Source organism: Numida meleagris, chromosome 3 (genome assembly GCF_002078875.1).
Source record: "Numida meleagris isolate 19003 breed g44 Domestic line chromosome 3, NumMel1.0, whole genome shotgun sequence".
Classification (NCBI taxonomy): Eukaryota; Metazoa; Chordata; class Aves; order Galliformes; family Numididae; genus Numida; species Numida meleagris.
The window spans coordinates 21703582-21726338 of record NC_034411.1 but is presented as its reverse complement, the minus strand read 5'-3'; the positions used below and the strand labels follow the sequence as shown (position 1 = coordinate 21726338).

Here is a 22757-nt window from a genome sequence, read left to right as displayed (position 1 = left end):
TAGATGGTAGAGGATTTTAATAAAACAAACTGTCAAGCATAACTTTGAGAAACTTTAAGTGGGGAAAACAAAAGGTAGAAACAACTCTCAGTAACTTCCTTTACTCCTTTTAGTAGAAATAATAAAAGTCAACACCTATGAGAGTAATGTGCATTCCAGTATGAAGATGATCGTCTCCCAGCTCTGTCTCTAGGTGTTATCTCACACTGGTACGGAAGGGGTTAGCACTGGAAGAGCACTGTCCCACCTCAGAAAGTTCCTCCATGAGGGGAAAAGAGACTGTAGGATTAGAAGACATACATTTTCTCCACTTTCACTCTTGGATTCTGCATTAGACACATCAACTGTTTGCTGCTGGCCTTGTGCTCAGAGAGAACGGACCAAACTAAGATTTAACCTAGTTTTTAAAACTTTCTGAGAGTTATTTTAGAAAGAGTACTTATTTAGTTTATGTCAACATGACTTATTTTCTTTCATACAAATGATCGTTCTATTTTGTATCTAGATTTTTATTGCAGCACTTAACATTGGACAAGATCACTACATTTTGTGACCGAACAAGAATCCGCACAGTAACATTGAGCACTGTATCTATTAGAATACACATGTCCTCAATGCAGAAATCAGAAATGCTGATTAAAAAAGCGTCAACTTGTGTTTTATAGTTCAAATGTATTATAAAAAATGTTCCCATGAAACATCTGTTTAGTATTCGCACCAGTCTGGTTTAAATACACATGTCAACACATAATCCTTGCATTGCAAGTCTGAGTGGAAACAGACCATTTCAGCAAATTCAGCTTCTCCTAAACTCCTTCAGAAGTAAGTAATAATCTCTACATTATTGGGTGCAGAATGCGATCTGCTAATGCTAAAACACTCTCAATGAACTTTAAAATCTTTCCTTTAATCATCAATTTTTACCTCTTTCCATTATCACTGTTTCAGTGACACAGGAGCATATTCTAATGGATCATTAAATAAACAAGGATCTATCTTTTTACATCTGAAAAGATATTTTTTCAAAGAACTGACAACCAGCATAAAAATGAATCATAATAACCTTTAATACAGATGCATGTTTATTTTCAACAGCTGAAGACTGCTTCTTTTCAGTGCTAAAGAACCTAGCATTTAAGTAGAACAGCGATCATAAACAGCAGAACTCTAAAGCAGTTATGAAACAGCAAAAGAATAAAAACTTAATTTCTTTATCTGCATTTCCAAGCCATCAAAGACTGCACCAAAGATGGCATAACTGCCTACAAGGCAGGCAAAGTACTACACTGTAATCACAGTTATTAAAACCAATCTGAATTACAGATTACAATTTGCTTTAACCAAGCAAAACATTTCTATAAAGCAAGACTAATTTCTTAATACAGTGTTTAGTATAGCATAACAATTGAAGAATATTATTTTTCCGAGTTCTGAGGAACCTTTATCACATATGATACTATTGAGAATTACTGCAACCCAGTGTTCTAAAACACAAATAATACAATGATAGATTAAGTGACAATGGAATAAAAACCAGTTGGCAGCAGAACTCTGAATAACATTCGTGGAGTATACAGCTTGATCCTTAAAAATATTATTATTTAGGATACAAAGCAAACTAAAAAGCTAAAGAACGTAATATTGGACAAGTATCATTGAAAGGTATTTTCAAAAGCAAATTAGTGACTTATTTTAATGGGAAAAGGAAGGAAGGAAACAAGTTTTGTGGGAATTCTCCCAGACCCACAAAGTATGCAAAATTAGACAAAGTTATCACAAAACCTTAGAAGACACTGCTTACAATAACACGGGTTTAAGAAGCTATGCAAGTTCAAACAGAAATCAATGTCCAGAAATAGAATTTGCATACCTAGTAGTAGGAGAAAAAAAGCAGTAGACAATAATTCAAATTTACAGATTTTGTTTATCATAAAAATAGTTACTGAAAGGGAATCAAACACATTTTAAAACAGTCTTCACATTTAACAGTGTAGGTTGTGTGTTTTAGCAGCCAAACCTGTGGCTTTTGCTCACACATCAATCCATATGAAGAAAGGAAACCAAGAACAAAGAAACCCTCCTCTCCCATCACAGAAACCTAGGCACCTGGTCCTGCATCACTCCAGTTAGCGAGAAGTCTGACACGAGCTCACAAAGGAAAGGATCATGCCCAACTTGGAAGACAGCTTTATATTATTTGCACTATTTTTAATGGTAGAGTAGAAGGAAGATGCCATCTCAGAACTGTTCAATAAAAGAAAAAGAAAAAATGTGGAAAGATTAAATTCCCACAGAGCAACAGTTGTCTCCTCTAGTGTCAACCACACAGTGCATTTCTGCTGATAAAGTTTAAATATATTGCCTTGATAGATCTGTTCATGCACAGCTTTGCTGCTGCTGCACATGCAAATGAGTGGGTAATAGGTGAAGGATATCTAAGCACTGTGCTCACTGGAGATAAATGTTTCACAATACACAGTGCGCCCTACTGATGATGGAAGTTTCAAAATGGCAGCCACAATCGACAGAGTCTATTTCAAACTTCTCACATTAAGTACGGCATTCCGAAGCCAAGGACTGAGACAAGTTCCAATACCATATGAATCTGGAGTTATAAAAACAGGAGCCTTTGGGGGAAAACAAAGTTTTTTTTTTACTTGTTTTAAATTTCTGTATGCAACTGTTCCTGCTTTGCAAAATAAGTTTCCCGCTGCAATTCACAGCATGCTACATTTGTTTCTGTGTAAATGTAATGAAATTATCCCCATCTTTGTATAACAGTTGAAAATGAGAGTTCCAGACCACTAGAAATGTTAGATAAAGCTAAATATCATGCCAGACCAAACAAAACAAGGATGAGTGGAAAATGACAAAGAGACGTGGGAAGTTTCAGAAGAAACAAACAGAGAAGTACTGAAGTTCTTAAAGGGACTGAGTGCACCAAGATTTATGTGAAATATTTTCACTCTACATTACTGGAAACACTGGTTTGGGGGTGGGGAGGGAGGTAAGGGCAGGGAGGATTAGAAAGGAGAATACAGCAATAGTGCTTGATCTATTTCTGAACATCAAGAGTCATATTTAATATAAACTTTCAAGTTATGCTGTTGGTAGGCAGCAGCTGCAACAAGAAAACATTCACAAATTCTATAATTCATTCTGTCTTGATACATACAAGCAGGTAACAGCTCTGCACTCACCCTATGAATGGACTGGATAATCAAATGGAATGACAGAGTTTAGAACGTTAAATAAGAAGTTACGATAACCTTATGAGTTCCAGTTCACGATTAATTCACAGGTAGCTGATTACTGAAATCTTACCAAGTTTTTAAGGCAGAGGTAAAAAAGGGACTTCTTTTGAACAGTTATTCACATTTTCAATAATGGAACAAATCTTACAAGTTTCACGAATTTATTTGAGAGACTACAGCAGATTCTATGAATAGCTGCATTGTTTTAGTTCATACAGGTGCTGCAGTATCTGTTCTGTCAAAAGCAGTAAAAAGCCTTTTAAGTGCAATCGCTATTTATCTTCGTTGTTTACATTATAAACATTCTAAATGGTATGCTCACCACATTGCTATCAGGTACAAAACATCATTTCTATTTGTCAGAAGGTATTTAATGACTTACCTAAACCAAACTGTGGTGGACTGTTTCCTGAGACTCTTGCTCCCAAGTTAACTACTCTTCCTACCTGTACAGAAAAACGTTCAGGATCACTGATGGTTATGCTTACACTTGCTTGAAGACAAGAACTTATCGCAGAAGGAATGAAATAAATAATTTCCACATTTCTCAAAAAGTCACAAATTCCTGAATTTGGCATTTCTAGAAGAAGAAAAGACTCCCATAAAGAAGGAAACTACAGGGTACTGACTTAGAACCTCTGCCTGATCAAGGGCTGTTCAGACATAATAGCAGAAACGTACACACCAAAGGATTTGTGAACTTTTTTTTTTGACATTACATTTCTCTTATACCTTCATCTCCCTGGCTATATCCACTTCTACCAAAACTTTCATCATGTCCTTTCTTGAATCTCATCTTCCCTCATTAGATTCACAACCACAGTTTAATAAATAGCTTTAAGGGTAACTGCCATCCTCCACCTTGCATAACCTAACGATCTAATGAGAAAACGGTATTTCAAATACATTTCAAATGTATCACGTTTTCTCTAGAATGAAAAAGCCAAACTGCAAGAACCAACTTGACATTCAACTCCGGATCATATCAAAAGGAAATCCTTACAAGTGAGAAGGAGAGAAATGCACAGCAGAATGTTGAAGTCACAGATAGAACTCTCGTTTGCCTTCTGGAGAGCTCCCACAGAAAAGGGAAGACAATCTCAAATCAGAAGTGTAACATAGCCAAAACCCTATAGCCAGAGGGAAGTTGCTGTTACAGTGTAGCAACAAAATAGCAACTCCTCCAGGCAGAACTAAATCACAAACATCATACTGAGAAACAAAAATTATTGCTCCTTTCCCTCTACCCTCAGGCTTGTAATTAAAGGAAACTCAAAAGAGATCCTCTTGGTTTCTCGTACTTGAAAACAAAAAGCCCTGTTGGGTCTTTCTTAAACTCCACCAGAAACTCCTCATAGTCTGTCTTGAAAACAGACTCCAGACACAGAAGGCAAGAAAAAGTAGAAGGCAAGGATGTAGAATGCAATCAAAAATGTATATTTTAATTGGATCAAGAGAAATAGATTGTTAGAGGTACGTGGACCCTCACAATTCTCTTAAGAATTAAAATACTCTGATTATGTTAAAAAGGTAGATATTTTTAGAGAAAAGTGTAATCAGCACTGAAAAGTGCGGAGAAGCCTTAATCATCGTGGAACTTAAAGAACAGCTGCTAATTATTGCCTGTGGGAAAGCAAAAGGCTAGCAGGAAGACTAATGACAAAATTAAATACCAAATTTAAGTTCCTGCTGTAGCCACGCTTTCTGGTGTCCACAAACAGAGGGCTTGTGTTTTAGAGGCACTCAATTGGTCTACTTGGACTGCTTTGTGAAAATGTCCTCCAGCTGCTGACCTGGCATCTCTGTCCTTCAGCTTGTGACAGGCAGCACTAAATGCCTGGAGGCCTCCGGGGCTCATCCCCCTAACCTCTATCAGGACATTCAGAATACTGAGCAAGCATGTCACATTTTGGAATGCAAATGAGTAGGATCCATAAATCACGGTGGTTCTGCTGTAGAGGACATTTATTATGCAAGACATGCACAGTGTGCTTCTGCTTGGTGCTCAAGGGCTTCCAGGAAGGTGGCTTCTGATGGTAAGGCTGCAGCACTGCCTGAAAGCTGCAGAGGGCAAATGGGAAAGTTCGGAAAAACTTCATTTCACAGCACGGGACTTCTTCCAGGATAAGGTGATTATTTAACCATTTTCCAGAGAGGTTCCAGTAATAGGATAGTGCATCACAGCCAGGGATGTACAGTCAGTACAGATTTTTTCAGAATTACAGTAAGCTTTGCAGTGACATTCTGGTAGCTCATTCCAAAGACTTTCCTTGTTGGCATACAGTCATCCTTGAAACAGTGAGGTAGGCATTGCAAGCGCCCGCTCAGAGCAGTGCAGAGCTAACTGCAGAACTGACAGTACATCCTGGGGCCATTTTCTTGCACTTAGAACAACTAATCGTGCAACTGCATGTATACTGGTCTAAACAGCTTTCTGTTGGATAGGTGTGTTCACAGCAGCATGTAACCAGAAACAGCTTAATGGAAAACCAGCAGCTACTAAGTTTCTATCATAGAAACTGATGAAGTAACCTAGGTGTTTGACAGAGAACAGGCTTCTAATCCTAATTTTAGGAACAGCATAAATTGTTGGTACAGGTTTCCAGATTTTTTTAAAAGCAATTGAAGGAGAAAAGCTTGCCTACCTGAAGGCATCCCCACTGCATGAGCTGATTCAACAATAGATCAGCAGCCTCTCTTCACCAAGTGTGCCTTCCCTTCACGTCCTCTTTGACAGCAGTATTTGGCTTAAGTTTGCACTGTACAGCACTACTGTTTTCCTGCACAGCAAAGCTCTTCAAATCAGATAAGCAACCCCTGTGAATGCATGCTGCTAAAACAAGGAGTGACAGAAAAGGATCATCAATAACTATTCTACCAACTTTTCCAATGTGCAGCCACACATGAAAGGCTGAATTGCTACTTTCTTCAGTTTTCCAACAAAGACTTTGGCTAAGCCCATCCAAAAATACATGAAAATAATCTCAAATTAACTACTTGGTTAAACTGTGGAATGAATATACTCTCATGTTACGGCCTATAGCTAGTTTAACCCCTTTGTTTTTTAAATAAAAAAAGATTCATAGAATGGCTTGGGTTGGAAGGGGCCTCCAAGATCACCCAGCTCCAACCTCCATCATTCACCTTCTTCTTCCCAGGTCTGTCTCCAACTGAAAGGACAGGGGAGAAATTAGTTTAAGATCCTGTGCATGTCAGTGTAGACACAACAGCCATATGGGGACAGAAGTCAGAACACTTATTCTGCGCTCAAGCAATTTTAACCTACTTTCGGGCTCTTTCATTGCCATGTCTATTGGTACTTATTGTCTGAGCATTTTCTTCCGCTTGCTCACTCTTCCTCAGCCAGCAATGGCCCAGAAGCTACTTGCTGATGGCATAGTTCAGACTCTGTTTCACGTGGCCTGTCACGTTCACCTTGAGCTCAAACCATCTGACAAGAAGCCTTCCTGAGCTAAAGAGCTATTTCCTGCCTGGTGGGTTGTACACATGCAGAAGGCAACAGCTGGAGACGGACACACACTGACTTCTACAGACAACTTCTCTAAAAAGCCACTTGCTGACTGATCAAAAGCTCCCAGCATCATTGTAACAGCTGATTTTGACACACAGAGATACAGTAGCAAGTAATTAAGCATTGTATACCTGAGACTACCATTAAAAACCTGAACATGGCCCACTATCCCTTTAAATACACAATTACTATTATACAGGGCTGCTCCAAAAGTAATGCCTCCTATTTTATGATGTTGGCCCATGATGTCACAGGCGGATGTTGGTGTTATGGCAGTAGAGGTTGAATCTTCCCAACAATATTTCACTACAGGTTGTTGCTGTGTGACAGATGGCAGGAAAGGGGCAATCTGATACAACAGCATCTGACACAGAAGTGCATATAAAGCAATAGTGCACCACTGAACTTCTCCATGCGGAAAAAATTGGCACCCACTAACATTCATTGATGTTTGCTGAATGTTTACGGAAACCAAACAGCGGATGTGAGCACAGTGAGGCAGCAGGTGGTGCATTTCAGCATTGGCAACAGTGGGTCACCTCCATCGGCGCAGAGTGTTACGAGTGCAGCATTCAGGCTCTCGTTCATCTCTGGTGAAAACACACAGCTAACTTCAACATAGGTGGTGACTATGTTGAAAAATCACTTCTTGTAACTGAGAATTTGCTCTATCAGATAGTGTTACTGTGCCCTTTATGTCTGTTGTTGTTTACATGGAAATAAAACAGAGGCACTACTTTTGAAGAGACCTATGCACATTATTTTACTTTTTAATGAAGGAAGAGCTGACTCTTAAGAAAAAAAGCAAAGGAGCCAAGTCAGCTCCTGCAGGGAGGGGAGCGTGACTGCCCCGTGCTTCCCACTGCCTCAGCACGCAGCCGCGAGGGCCACAGAACCAGGCTTCACACGCAGGCTTTTGCCGAGATGAGAGGCGAACAGGAGTCCCTACCAGAGCAGAAATGCAAGCCGTGCTGTCGTTGCTGCAGTTAAGCAAAAGACTGTAACGCACACGGCCTTCCCAAGATGATATTCGTGTACCAATTAACCGCGGGGAATGCCACGCGTGTTGGTGGCCTCTCTCCCTCCCCGTCCCGCGCGCAAGACGCGGAAGGCCCCGCTCGCGGCCCCCTCACCTCAGCCCGGGCGGAGGAGCAGGGTCCCGCCGGGCAGGCCACGGCCGGGCTGGGCGCACGGCACGCTCCGGGGGAAGCCGGGACCCCCAGCCCGGTTGCCAGGCAACGGCGCGAGGCCGCTGGGAACGCCGCCAGGCACGTGACACGCCGCGCGCGCACGACGCAGCGAGCGCTGAATTACGTCACCCCCCTCGCTCCCGCCGCCTATAAATAACTCGTAGCACGACGCATGCGCGGTGCGGGCGCGGTTCAGGGGTGTGAATGCGTAAGGGGGGGGGGGGGGGGCGTGTGATGCTCGGGACCGATCTCAGCTGCGACGTCACCGCCGTGGCCACCGTGCCCTAGGCCTCACCTTCTATTTTTATTCCTTTGTTTCAAGTCCCCGCCCCTCCGCCGCGGGAGGACGGGATGACGCCATCTGCTTCCCGGAACGATGACGCGGCCGCGCCGTTGGGGGGAGATGCGGTTGGAATGCGCGCGGGGCTTCGCTGCCTTAAAGGGCCAGCGCCCCCCAGCCCCGCCCCGCGTGCGGGGGGCGGCCCTGACGGACGGGCGCAGCTGGGGGCCGGGAGCGGCGCCGGGGGAGCCCGGCCCGGGGTGCGGCACTGCGGGGCCGCGCGGGTGGCTGCCGGCCGTTAGCGGTCTCCTCGCGGCTGCGGTGGGGAAGTCGCTAGGGCCGGCCCGGCAGGGGGCGGGAGCGGAGCTCCGTGGCCCCCCTGCGGGGCGAGGGGATGCCGCGGCCCCGCACTGAGGTCACCCGGCATCCAGGGCGCCGTTAGTCACCTGCGGCGTGACCTTCCTCCCCGCCCGATTTAGAAACAGCGCGGGGCACGCGGGATGGCGCTTAATAAGCGGGTTTGGGGGCAGGTGGGAGCAGGTCTGAGGGAGCGAGCCGCCAGGCGGTGCTGAGGGATGTAGCGCTCGGGGAAACGTAAGTGCGCTTTGAGCTTCTGTCAGGGGATGCGAACGTGGAGGTGGCTGTGGCTGAATGAGTGCTGTGGGTGCGCTGCCCGCCTGAGGCTTCCCCCTGCTTTACCTTAGCGGGCTCCGATTGCAGCTTTTGCCTTTGGTTTAGTTGGGAGCCTGCTTTTTGTAAGGGGCACCGTGAGTCTGTTGAGAACTGAACTCTTGTGTTCTGGGGATAATGTATCTGCTCGTTGAAAAAAAAATAAAAATAAAAGAGCCGTTCACTTACACTGAGGTGATGTATCTTACTCACACATGCCAGCCTGATGAATATTGATAGGTGTTTGAGCACGTACTGACCTGTTAGGGAAATACCAGAGTAACCAGCTCCTGTATCGCATGGAAAAAGTGCCGGAGGTTAGCACGGAGATAGTCCCTGCCACAGGTCCCTGTCCCCATCCCTTACTTCTGGAACAATCCTACCCTTAGTGTCCCTTCAGCTGCCTGAAGTGAGACAAAGTGCATTGTCGCCACTTTGGGCTTGTTGAAGAGCTTCTGCCTTTTCGCACCATGATCCAAAATAATCACTTGCATTAACTAAGCCAGTAAAGAGGTAGAACTGATAAAGCATTGGAGACGGGTGACTGTGAAATGTAATCTAATTAAGATTTGAATTTAAATAAATCACTGCAGTTGGTACTAAATAATGAATGTCAAAAGCTGTTTATGCGCAAAAGATATCTGTAAAGTTTTCCTAGCAAAGTCATTCTTTAAAAATGCAGTACTTTTCATTCTTGCTCTTATAAATAATCAGGCAGCCTATTCTCTTACCAATTCTGTTTCCCTGAATCCGAATTTGGTCACACCACCCTCCTAATGACTCATTATCGTCATCTCGCATCACTCATTAAATGAAAGTTGTTTTTCCCTGTGAACCCCCTAACCTACTTCTCCTGTGCCAACAGGACCTTCAGAAACTGGCACTAAGGTGCAGCTCAGATGCAGGCTTTCTGTTTCTCTGTGACTCATCTGACATTAACATAATTATGTTAGAGGAGTCAAAGTGATTTTCAAACTATGAGTAATGTGCAATACTAGAGAGAATGTTTACAAGGCACCAAGGCATATCAGCTAGCTGAAGTAACCAGCTGCTGATAACAGCTGAAGTAAGTTGGGGAATTAAAAAGTCTTATAACGCAATTATCCTTCTTTGGAACTCAGTGTCACATACAACTGGGAGATAGATTGTGGGCTGTGAGGAAGAATCCAGAAACAGCACCGTACTGTAATGGGGCTAAGACTGAGCCCGTGGGTAGTTCACACAAGAAGTCTTCATGGTTTTCTTCCCACTTGCATATTTATGGAAAAGTCGTGCTCACAAGAAAGCAGTGATCTTTTCAAGAAGTGGCTGTATTTACCAGAGTTCGTTTCAGAACGCAAGTGACACATCCTCTCAGACAGGAAAACAGGATCAAAATGAAACAACAACAAAAAGTATGAGATCATATTGCAAATATTTTGGACGTTGTGTACGTGAATAACATGAAAGAAGAAAAACAGTAAAAATAAGGCAAAGCTGAGTGCTGTTACTGTGATGAAATCTTCCTCTCTAAGAAAAATGTGTGTGAAGCCTAGTGATAATGGTACAGAGAATTATGATGAATATGTTCTGAATAAATATTAGAAGTATTTATCCATGAAATTTATAAGCCAGGAGAAAAAAAAAACTATAAGAATAAATTAAAATGTTAGTGGTTAGTTTCAAGATTTAGGTGCAATTTTTAGAAGTTACCAACTTCCTAGTAATTTGTTAGAATAATTGGAGAAACAGGTTATTTTTTTTTCCTGCCTTTTTTGGTTTACTTTCTGAATGATAGTGGGACATTTGCCGTTCAGCTGGTTGTTTGCTGAGGCTGGGTATCCTTGAGACAGAGCCTTAGTCACGTGCCAAGCGTGCATGGCTTTGTGGGTTTCCTAAGAGCTGAGTATACTTGACTTCTCCCAGGACTGGCCTGTGAAGGTAGAGGTCTGATTCTGAAATACCAACACAAATGAACTATGAGTCCACAGAGTACTAGAACTGAAAATAGTTAACAATGTTCCTGTACATTGCCAGAGTAATACAAGTGGGAAAGAGAGTGAAATGCAGAAAACGTATGCTGACAGCAGAATGGTTGGTTGGAAGACCATTTTCCAAGAGGCATATTCAAAGGATTCAGGAGAAACTCCCAAATTGCATCCCATACTTTAATTCGCTCAAAATGCTGCTGAGACCAGGCACTTGCCATGCTCTAATTATCATCAATGATTTTTAGAGTGCATCAGTTGTACGTGGCTGAAGAAGGCAGGAGGAAGAAAGGGTTGCTGTGGCATCTTGTGCTGATGATGCCACTTGCCAGAAGAGTTGATCAGGACTTGGAGGTTTTTGGTTTCCTCTGCAATGGTTTTCAAACTGCATGACCTAGGGACTGTGAACTTTGTTCTGTGCCTTCAGCTTCCCTGCTTCTTACTTGCTAGGAGATTTATGGTGCGCTGTGCTTAGGTGGCTTTGAATGGCAGCTGCTACTACAGTGAGCAGCCTGAATGAAGTTAACAGATCTTGATAAAATTACTAAGCAGAAACCAAAGCAAACATGCACAAACAGAACAACCCAAGTCCCATAGACAGAAATAATTTCCCATAGCACAACCTAGCAGTCATAAAATGACCCTCCCTTGCTATAAGCTCATGCAGGGTTATAGTTTTATAACTACAAACGTCTGCCACTGTAACTTGCTATGCCACCGCATCGATCTAATGGCTGGCTTCACATTTATTTTCACCACTTTTAATTAACAATATCCCTAGCTACAAAAACTCACATCTCAGCTCAGATTGCACAAATGGACTCCATTATTCCCAGAGTGGGTTCATGTATTACAGTTTTGTGTTTTAATAGGGACTGTTTGCAAAACAGTTTTGGGCTCCATAGCTACCTGGAGCCCCCTGATCACACACTCTTGAAAACAGTACCTCTGCAATGCTCTGCATTTCCGGCTCCTGCTTTGCTGCTGGCTCCAGAGGTATTTTTTTCTTACCACAGTTTTCGGGGCAGCTGCACCCCATGCCTCCACCATCTGCCTTTGTCCTTCTTGGAGAAACTAACATTTATTTGTAATGTTTATTCAACTTTTGCCAGCACCGCGGAACCTGTGCAAATCCCAAGTATTTAACCTTTGTTCCTTATCGAAGCTTTGCAAATTAACTTAAAATAGCAGAGTGAACTAGGCAATGAGGGGAGTTTGCTGGAAGTATCCGATAAGATCTTGTGAGTACAGCTTGCCCTTACTGGTTGGTTGGGTTTTGTTGTTGTTAGCTTGATTTTTAAACCTAGCTCACATCAAAGTATTCAGACAGTAGTTCAGTGTAGAAAATCATTATCGTATTAAAAAGCAAATTCAAGTAAACATCAAGATTTGGTTTATTTTCTGAATTAGAGAAAAATTAACTCATTAATTTTTGGACTTTCTAGAGTACAGAGGTCTTGTGTAGAGGCTCAATGTTTCCCATAATAAAAATGGATATCTTGACGATAATTGATAATGTGTTACCCCAAACTAGCATCAGAAGACAAATTAGGACTGCATATCCACACCAGCAGCAGCAAAATAAGATTCCCCCTACTCCTCCCCTGGAGGAGGCCCTGGGAGTGCTGCTGTTGGCGTCAGAGCAACACCCTGGCAAAGGAAAACAAGTGTGCTAGGAAATACCCGGGAAATCCTCAGATGAACCGCAAATATTATTGTTTGCAATGGCGATAGCTCCCCAGTGCTTGTGTCAACAGGCACTGAGGTAGCAAGGACCAAGAGCAGCTGTTTCAGCATGGAGCCACCCAGCCTTCTTGGGTCTGTGTCTGGAAAGAGAAGAGCCATAGGGGAGGATCCCAGGCACCGGTGTGGGGCAGAGCAGGGGCTGAAATGCCTCCTTGGGTTATATACTGACTCTTCTGCTAGGGGAGGGGAAAAAACAGAGTTTTCCCGTGTTTTCCTTCCTTTAACCCCCTCTCCGTAGGTTTCTTCCTCTCTCCGTGGAGCTGTGTATCAGATCTCCCGTATGAGCCTTAGCAGTTTTTATACTCCAAAAGGACTATGGGGGGGCTTTTCTATTGCCTGACTTTGGCAAGGCGTTGGAGCATGAATGGTTTCCATTGGATGTAGAGGCTCAGCACATAGGCTCAGTGACAGAAAATAGATGCTAATTATGTGAGGAGATCCTCGATTTCCCTCTTCTTGCATGACCGCTGGGAAAGCCAAGCCTCTAACGGGATGTTTAGAATTACAATTATGAAAATATTTCTGAGAGATATATAAATCAGTTAAAGTATTTGCTAGATACAGATTCATATTTATGATTTGTTTCTTAGGATTTATCTTAAAAAATCCAATTAATTTTAATGCTGAAAAACGAGACGTTAATTTTTCTCCCATGTTAAAGACCTGACCTGCTAGCACCTACGCCTGTGCTGAAATTTAAATGCATGAGTAGTACTGGACCCACTCCGATTACTTGCATAATTAAAATTAAGCATGCGTGAAAGTGTCTCAAGGTCAAGATTTTCAATTTCTTTCTCTAGTGCAGAGTTTAAAAATAAAAAACAGAATTAGTAACCACATATTCACATAAGAAAGTGGCAATAATGTTTATTTTAAGGGACTTACGTGGTAGTTGTTTGATAGACAAAGTATCTTATAAAACACGTGTGTATCAGTTTGAATGGAATGAAACACTCAGATGCTATGATCACCTCCCTGAGTGGCTGTGTTTTCTGGTGGGAAGGAGGAATCCTTATTTAGCATCTTGAGTACAAGCTGAAATGAATGCTGCGCCAAGATGATCGCGCTGTTGTTTTAGAATAAAAGGTGGCAGAAGATAGGATTTTTTTCACGTGTTCATTTTATTTTTCTATAAACGTAAGTTTGATGTTTCCAGAAAAAAAATTAAAATGAAACTGTATTTTACTTTGGGTTGGAAATATGCTTTGTGTATACAAGACGTACTAACCTTTGCTAAATCACTCCCCCCACGAAGTGGCTCCCAGCAGTGCCCGCGGAGCCCAGCGAGCAGCCTGAGCTCCCCAGCGGGAGACTCCTGGGCTGCAGGGGGCACCTCTGTCCTCTCCAGTCCCCAAACATGAGACCTCTGTCTTGGCTTTGACTTCTTATCTTCAGTTTTGCTCCTTTCCTCATCTCTCCTTTCTCACAAAGCCTCATAGAAGGACGAAGTAGTGCTGCTGATCTTATGCATTCAGTAGGGACAGGTAAGACCAGGGTTCGGTCCCATTGGTTGTCTAACAAGGTTTAAATCAGATTTATTTTGATCTAGGAGGTTGCCTAAACAAACAGAGAGATCGCCCTCTGACTGGTGGCTGCAGCACGTACGGTCTTCTAGAGCTTGACATTTGCTGTCTGGGTTAGTGCAGCATGTCCACCTTAAAGCTGCCATCCTAATCCATCACAGGAGAGCTGGAGAGAGAGAGGACCCAGAACAGGAGGTGCAGATTGTCCTGCAGCTGTTGTCTGTTCTGGGGGCTGCCATCTTTGTCCCAAAGGCCTCTCAAGAGAGGCTCACAGAAGGGATGTTGTCTGTTTGAAACAGACTGTGAATGTTCTAGTAAAAGCTAAGGACGTGTACAGAGTGAACTTTGAGAAGTGCTCCAAAAATATGTTGCTGACCTCTCACTTGACACAGTCTGCTTCCCCATTAGACTGTAATATAATTAGGGCCTGCCCTAACCCTGCTGCCAGTTTAATGCTTACATCAATGGAAATGTGGCCTCGCAGGCTGCAGTTAGAAAATGATATACATGTAACATCTAAAATAATCTGTGTTGTAGTAGAAGGCATAACTCAGAGAGAACACTTAGCACCTCCTACCTCACAAGATATTTAGGTGTCTTACTACATAAATCTACTTGCTGTTGGAATGCTAGGTCTATGAGAAGCTGGCCTCAAGGACCAACCCTCTTGTTTGTGCCAACTAAGTGCAGCCAGACTGAAGCCAGTGAAGTCACTTGGGGATGTGAAAGGAGAATTAGGGCCAAAATGAGCCGAGGTCGAAAGACAGACCCTTGTACCAACCTGAAGGGAATCCGGGAGATAGGTAACAGTGATAACAGTCTGTGTTGTACAGATATGTGCTAACAGTCACCGTGATGATAATAGTTGATGACCATTATCTCACCGGGTCAGATCTCACATATACTGCAGCCACTAAATTTCACTGGATAACCTTTATCTTGGGCTCTGTGAGACATGTAGCAGGAGCTGTGAGAGACAAGGACAGGTCTTGGGCTGGAGTGTCAGAAAAAGGGTGGTTACAACAACCCCTCCCACCTCCAGCTTTGTCAGCAGTCCATTTGGGACAGGCACATTTCAAGGAAGCGCAACTTAATGAATAAGCTATGTTGGAGAGTCAAAGGGTGTCGAGGTGCTCCTGTCACACATTTCACAGCAGTGGGTTCAGAGAGGAGGGCTGGGGCTCCGTCCTGCTGACAGCCTATGGTAGGGGTTCAGTGGGGAGAAGCTGTGTGGGCATGCAACCTCTTCACTGCCTTCATGGCTCTGTCTGAAGCACCAGTGCAACTGAATGATGTACTAGAAAACCTGGAAAGTAAAGGAAGAACCCTAAAATGGTCCTGGATAAATGGCTACTCTCTCAAGGGCCCAATCTTTCAATTGGAAAGGAATTGAAGAAAGGAAAAAGTTCCCAGGCCTGTACTGACAATTCCCGAGGCAGCCCTGCCCTGGCCACCCACTGTTCCACAGCACCGGTCACCTCCCTGGGAGCTGGGCTGCAGCCAGGAGTGCTGCTCTTACATCATCTCTTGTGAAAATACGTGCAGCGGGCATTTTGGAAAGGAAAAAGAGCAGTGTGTGAAAACACGTGCTACTTGGTGATGAAAGCTTAGACATCCACATGAGTATTTTAAAGATGCACAGCATCCACAGAAAAACTTAAAATATTATTGTGATGTGAAATATTTGCAAACAAAAAAACAACTCAAGTACATTTAACCCTGCCTCTCTGCAAGCAAACTCTATGCACATCACACTTCCATGAAAGCCTTTTTTCACTTCAAGCACTCTCTCAGCCGACAGCCTGAGTTCAGGAGATTGCACAGAGTAATAAGGAAACTGCAGAGAAAACCTTGAAGCCTAAAGACCTGCTTTTCCACAAACGGCAAATTAGATGTAAAAAAGATGTGAATTTTGCCTGCTCATTTGGATGCGCGCTTTGCTACATTCATATGCTTTAAAAACAAAGTAAAATGTCAACAAAAAATTACAAAGCTGAACTGTGCTAAGCCAAACCTTCAGTGATGAAATAAAAGCAGTTACGCCAGTCTGTATCTGGGGGTAATTCTTGGCTTATCGGTGATCTGTCACGCCTCTTGTTTGTGCTGCAGCCAAGAAGCTGATGATTTATTGAACTGTTTAAAGTGAAGTAATGTGTAAATAGGACTAAAAGATGCAGACTTGCCAAAGCCAGGAAGCATTTGGGCCTAATTTATAGTTTCCAAATAAGTCATAGGACTGATCCTGCAATCTCAACTCAAGCGAAACTGAAGGGAAGCTATCAGTTCAGGACAAAATGTCAGGCTGAGTTGGTGGTTGCCTGGTATCTACCCATGCCACAACATGGCTGTCATTTGGAGTGCTGTTAATGCAACATTTCATAACTTTTCTGGTACAGAGAGGAACACCTTGGCTTATGCAAGGACAGGAAATAACTCTGCAGCAGTATGGAAATGCTTTCCTCTCCAGAAAAATAACAGACATCTACATCATTAAAATGGGACGGTAAACCACGTTTTACTTTGATCAGCTTTCACTTATGGGAAAAACTGATATATTTAAATATACTTGAACAACATTTTCTCTTTATGGGAAACTGAGCCCTTAAACGTAGTAAATCCCTCCCTAAATGTGGAGCAATAGAGTATTGAATTCCAGTATAGAACACAGTGAAAGTCACAGTGAAATCTGCTGAATAGTCCTAACAACCCTTTCCATGAGTATTTTATTTTTATATCTTTACTCTCTCTCTCATGCTGTTTGCTGGCTGATTGCATATCACAGCTTCTTTTCTATATAAATGCACATCACAGTCTCTTTTCTACATAAAGGAGAGAGTGGTATTTTTAGTTAAATAGGCCTTTACGTTTTTAAGCTAACATGCACATTGATGTGCACGTTAGTCACTCAAAATCCTTCAATGTTTATCTGCAAAAGCAAGCAGACTCTTGACCTGGTAATCAGCAATTCTGGAAAGCAGTCCACTCCCACTACGGGCACAGCCCTGCAAAATTAATTGGGGCTGACCTTGCACTGAAGTTCACACAAGTTGCTGTATCAGAGAAAAAACTCCCACATTGGTTCTTAAAGGTCTTGATAAGTACTAGAATTAAATAAATAAATAAATAAATAGTAAAACTCCTCAAACTAGCTACATGTGTACCTGTTAGAGATTGCTTGCACAGGACAGTTTTCTGTCTCCAGAAATCATTACCAAAATGCACTCATATGCTCTGACCAATATTCTGCTTTACCCAGCTGATCTCTGCTAGGCAGGATTCCCTTTGGTTGTCCTGGTCCTTGAAGCCATAGTGTAAGCTAGATCTTTTTACATATGCTTGCACAAATTGTGATTTGAATAGTTCTGTGAAGCACTGACAAAAATATAGTGAGGTTATAAGGCATAGACTATCTACTTTAAAAGAATACATAACTTAAGAAATCAGCCACTTTGTCATATTTCTCTACAGTAGTCTAACATCTCCGTCATCTAAGTGTGCCTAAGTTTGCAGCTCTAGAACACCCGAGATGGTACTGTGGAAGATCAAGGAACAAAAAAACCCTTTAACAACACATGGTAATTCACACAGAACTGAACAGAACTAACCATCAAAACATCCTTTTGTCCTGCAGCTGCTTGGGTGAAATTTCTTAGTTTTCTCCTCTTTTTCTTTAGTTTGCAAACTTTACACACAGCAGCTCTCCTGCCTCACGGTTTTGGTCTCTGCAGTGCCACTACCAGTGCCTGGGGTCCAGTTCTGGTTCTACCTTTAGTGCTGTTGCTATTTGTTGCAGTGTGATTTTAATTTGTCCAAATAAAGCAGAGATTATCCTTTTCTCTTTCTTCTTTATGTTTTACATTTTCCCAGCATTTAACAGTAAAAATGCCTGATGGGAAAGGCATTTCCTGCCAGTAAATGACAAGCTGAGCACAGATACAGGGATGAAAACTCTTCCAACTCATCATTAAAGTACCAGAAAAAGCTTTTCTTATCAGTCATCATCGCTTATTGCTGCTGCTGCAGGGAGAATCACTTCAGGGTGGAATGCTTCCAAGGAGTTTTCAGTCAGCAAAGCTCGCAGTTCATCTGGGTGTAAAGGACTGTGCAATTAATCCTCTGCATTCCTATTTAAGTACAGGAAGTGTTTAATTCTAAATAACTTACTGAAAAAGGTAGTTTTAAATGATTTGCTACATCCCAGGCGCATTAGAATTAGAATGAAAATAATGAAAAGGAAATTTATCTTAGAGCTGGTTGTGCATTACAGTGGAACTTATTTTTTACTAGCTAGGCACTTCTGTAACATCCACTAGGCATCCAGACGCTGGTGTTAACAGGTGGACAAAACACTGCTTTTATCCTCCATGGCTTTTTAAGGTTATTAGATTTCAGTTTATTTTAATAGTTCAGATTCCATTCAAATTTTAAACTTTTATAGTTTCAGAAAAAAAATAATAGTAATTCCAATACTTCATGTGAATTGTTAACCCTACACATAAGAAAATAGCCACAATAATAATCTTAACAAAAGACTCCGACATTGTACCTTGTCAGGCATGGTCATCTCAAACATGCTGGAAAAAAACATATTAACAGGAATGTGTTGTATTATTTATAAAGGCTCTCTTATTTTTTCACTAAAGAGCAAGTCCCGAGTTGAGCAAGGTTTTTGGACAGAGCCTCTTGAGCTGTGTGTTTAATTACTGTGCTGAATGTGGGCTTCAGTTTGGCAGCTGAAAAACTGTCATGCTTTATAGAGCTCAGTATAAAACTCTTGCTTGTGAGTGAAACACACCCAGAATGTTTATTGCTGCTAAATGCTGCTGCAATGCATACGGTGAACAGTAAGAATAGATAATAATGCCCCTAGAGAGCAACAAAGGCCCAGGACTGATGGCAGATGGGAGTGCTATTTAAAATTAGACATAAAAATGAAGTACACCAGCCTTGTCTGTGATTTCCATTTGTGATTCTCAGCCTCTTCACCCTAAGATATACATACCATTATCCTCTCCAACCCCGGTGTGCTGACCAGAAGCACAGCAGGGCAGCCGTGTCTGAAATTGCACCCCACTGACAGCCCAACCTGTGGCTCAAGGTGAAGCATCGCTCTGATGAGAGCTCTCATGACCCCAACATTCCCCCTTAAACTCTGACTCCACAGAACATCATTCAGAGACTGAGACCATCTTTTAATAAAGCCCCATCAGTGACAGCACTCAGTGTGGAGGTAAGGACCAGAATTCGGTTCTCGTCTCTCACTGAGAGGGATGAAAACCCCATCCCCACTTTCTGAGGAGAAATGACCCACCACAAAATGATAAGCTGTGCTGTTTGGGGAACCTTACTCTTGGCTTCTCCCACTGAAGCTATGCTGTCGTGAAGCTAAGAGCTGTTAGTAAAGCAGGTGGTGCCTGACTTAGAGCCTGCTGGTGAGGACATGCCTCTGGACAAAGGGCATCCTGGAGCCTGCTTTCCTCTCCATGTAACCATTTTGCTTCAGAGTCACCAAACAAAATCAGCTTCTATGTAGCCTCAGTTAGCATTCCCATGGGACTGATCATCAAGGGGGGTGCCAGGTGAGTGCAGCCTCCTGTGCCCAAGAGCAGTTGGGATCTGGACTAGGGGTGGGCTTCAAGGCTGGCAATAAGGCAGGCTGCAGCTCGGTTGGTTTCAGTTCATTTACACTTTGTCCTTATTAGCTGGGCAGGTTCCTGTACGGTTAAAGCAGGAAAAAAAAAAAAAGCAGCAAAGATAAGAGGTTGAAAGTTAAGATCATCCATGTGTTCTTCTCATGGCAAGTCACATGTGAAGAAGGTGAGAGGACAAAAGATAAGCAGAGGGGAAGCTGCAGTGGCTGCCTTGGTTATGAATTTACTGCAGATGACACATCCCTTGTATGTTGTTGGTATTTGAAATGTAATTTTTTAATGTAGAAATTGATGTTTAATAATTAGAAATATCTATTTGTCATTACAGTAAATTGCAAATTACATACTAACAAGAAAGATGAGAAGTGCTGTTAAAAGCATCATTAATTATATTAAGTCCCAGTGCGTTCTTTATGCGTGCACAGTTCCAAGTGCAATCAATGTGAGCAGGCAGTTTTTATAGTGGGTATGTGTGTGTTTGTGTGTAGCAGCATGATGATCCCAAAACGTACCCAAAATATTCTGAACTTATCACAGTAAGAAATATATACATTCTCACGCTCTCTTTCCCTCATCCCTGTGATTACCTTACAGGCTACAGGAACACGCTCACGCCAAGTGAAATGCATGCCTTCAGCGAACAATTCCTAAGCATTTATTTTAATTCATTTCAATAGCAGCATGACCAAGTGCTGATTTTCATAGCCACTCGGAACTAAATTTATCTCTCATTGAAGTCAAAGGGAATCTTTCCGTTGACTCTAGCAATGGTTAGATCAGGTCTTAGTATATACTTTAATCAGTGAACTGTTTTTTACATGTACACTGAATGCATGTGGTTCAGTGTGAACCCCTGACTGCTCTCTCAAACAAAATCCCAGTATGCATTTACAGGACGGGGAGGGGACAGTGGAGGGAAGGATCTGTGAAGACAGAACTTTTCTTGCCATAATCTGGATGAGAAGATAAGGGCTGGGTAGGGGAGATGTAGTTCACAGTTGCCTGGAGCGCAATTAATATTTTCCTTGTTCAGCGGAACCAGCGATTCTGCTTTATTCAGCCTGTTTTAAGACATGATTATTTCATATGTGGGATCCCCAGTGTGAGATGCCTTTTCTTTGTTGGTTGTTGGATTGAAGAATGTAATTGTTGGCTGCTGTGGTGAGCAGCTCTTATGCCAGTGCACAAGTCCACCTGGCAAAAACACCCTGAAAGTCTTCAGCAGAAAGGAGCTGTCATGGTTTTGTGATTTTCGGTTATTGGTATTCCACATCCATTGACAGGAGTGAGCGTCAGATGCTCTTGACTGGGTCAGCCCATCAGGCTCTCTCAGCTACAGAGGGGGGGGGTATCTGAATAATGTGCCCCCAGACACTCCCGGAGCACTGGACAGAACAATGACAGACACCATTCTGGAACATCTAGTTCACTAAAGTGCCATGAAAGTTCATGGAAATTCAGGGCGTTGAAGTTCATGGTAATCGTTGCACCCTCTAGTAATGTAATTATCTCTGGCTCCATCTTATTGGCAGAGAAACAAAAAGTAAAGTGACAGAAAATGAAAGAGAAAATCAAAATGACTCATTTAGACTTAGGAAGCTGACCAGGCAGGAACAGACGACCAATGGGAGAAAATCTGTGGAAAAGGGGAACAGAAAGTGGGAGGGCGGAATCCAGGGATACAGGGAGGGAGAAGGGAGGTGTAAGCAGTAGAGAAACAGGGAAGTGGGGAAAGCAAATGAGAAGCTGCTGGCTCAAGGGGATGAGAGTGAGGGCTGCTACTGAAACAAAGCAAAAGACTGCAGGAAAAAGGAGTGTCCAAAAAAGGAGATTAAAAAAAAACACCCAAAAAACAGAGAATAAATGTATTTAGAGGGAATATCGGGTAGTGATGGAAACGGGCAGTAAGAAAAGAAATGTAAGCTGTGGAGAGAAAAGCTAGGAGCAAACGAATCTTGTCTTCAGATTTAAAGAATAGAAGTAAAAATTGTGCACTTTACAGCAGCTAATTTCCCACTGTGAGACAAATACCCGCCCACTTGGGTGGGTTTGAATATAGTACGATAAGACAATTTGCCATACAGCTGGAGTGAGAACCCATCCTCTGCCTCCACGGTTTTTAACTCCCATCAATTCTTAGACCAGCAGATATCCAAACCTTCTGCAGTGCACTTGTTCCTCACTACTTTCACCTTGGGCTTTTCAGTGGCTTGTTGGGGGAAGTCTTGGAGGCAGCCCACAGATCCCTGAGGGGTCCCTGCCTGGCAGCTGATGATCCCTGGGCTGACTGGGAACCACCGATGCTTCCTCTGTGCAAGCAGCAGCAATCTAGATCTTGGAAAAAGTATTCTTAAGTTTCAGCTTGGTTGTTAGTCCGATCAGATGTGAAAATTGGCTCAAAAATAGTGCATGTTTGGGGAACAGAGGAGCCTTACCAGATAGATCATACTGTGTTGTAAAATAAACGTGGTGAAAGCTAATTCCCATCACAGAAATACAGAACACTTCTGAGGGACAGTCAGAAAGCCTGATTCTGTGCTGATTTTACAACACAATAAAAAAGGAAAGCTCTTTCTCGTATATGTGCCATGAAGGGAAAAATTGGACCTGTCAGGGCTACAGTAATTTCAAGACTTAAACAATTGAAACCACAAAGCACACAGAGAGACGGGTTTTACTCAAGATACCACTACACAGTTTATTTGTTTGCATCTTGTGTTTTAACCAGACCAAATAAGTTTAATGGAGTTTCAAGACCATAAAACAACACAAAATCTGGATGGGATGTGTGGATTGCATTGTGTTAGCCCAAATGACCTCCATAAATTGGCAGAAGACAGAAGAAAGCTGTTGCTGTAAGGATGTGTCGCTCTGTCTTGTGACTCTTACAGCTCTGTTTAGCAAGCCACGTTTTTGATTTATGCAAATACCCACATCATATGAAG

At 42.6% G+C, this 22757-nt stretch overlaps 1 protein-coding gene across 11 annotated transcripts in view; it reads right to left on the bottom strand.

Moving 5' to 3' along the window:
* Window positions 1–8469, bottom strand: part of TMEM206 (transmembrane protein 206) — an 84946-nt gene extending 76477 nt beyond the window's left edge. For 4 of the 11 annotated variants that reach the window (XM_021392445.1, XM_021392451.1, XM_021392452.1 and 1 more), the window contains exons 1-3: window positions 7920–8117; window positions 5900–6084; window positions 3637–3700 (exon numbers count right to left, since the gene is read on the bottom strand). The gene's annotated coding sequence lies outside the window, so the exon portion shown is untranslated. Of the gene's footprint in view, window positions 1–3636; window positions 3701–5899; window positions 6088–7919; window positions 8118–8271 lie in introns of those variants that run through there. The other 7 variants (XM_021392454.1, XM_021392459.1, XM_021392450.1 and 4 more) reach the window with 6 other exon arrangements.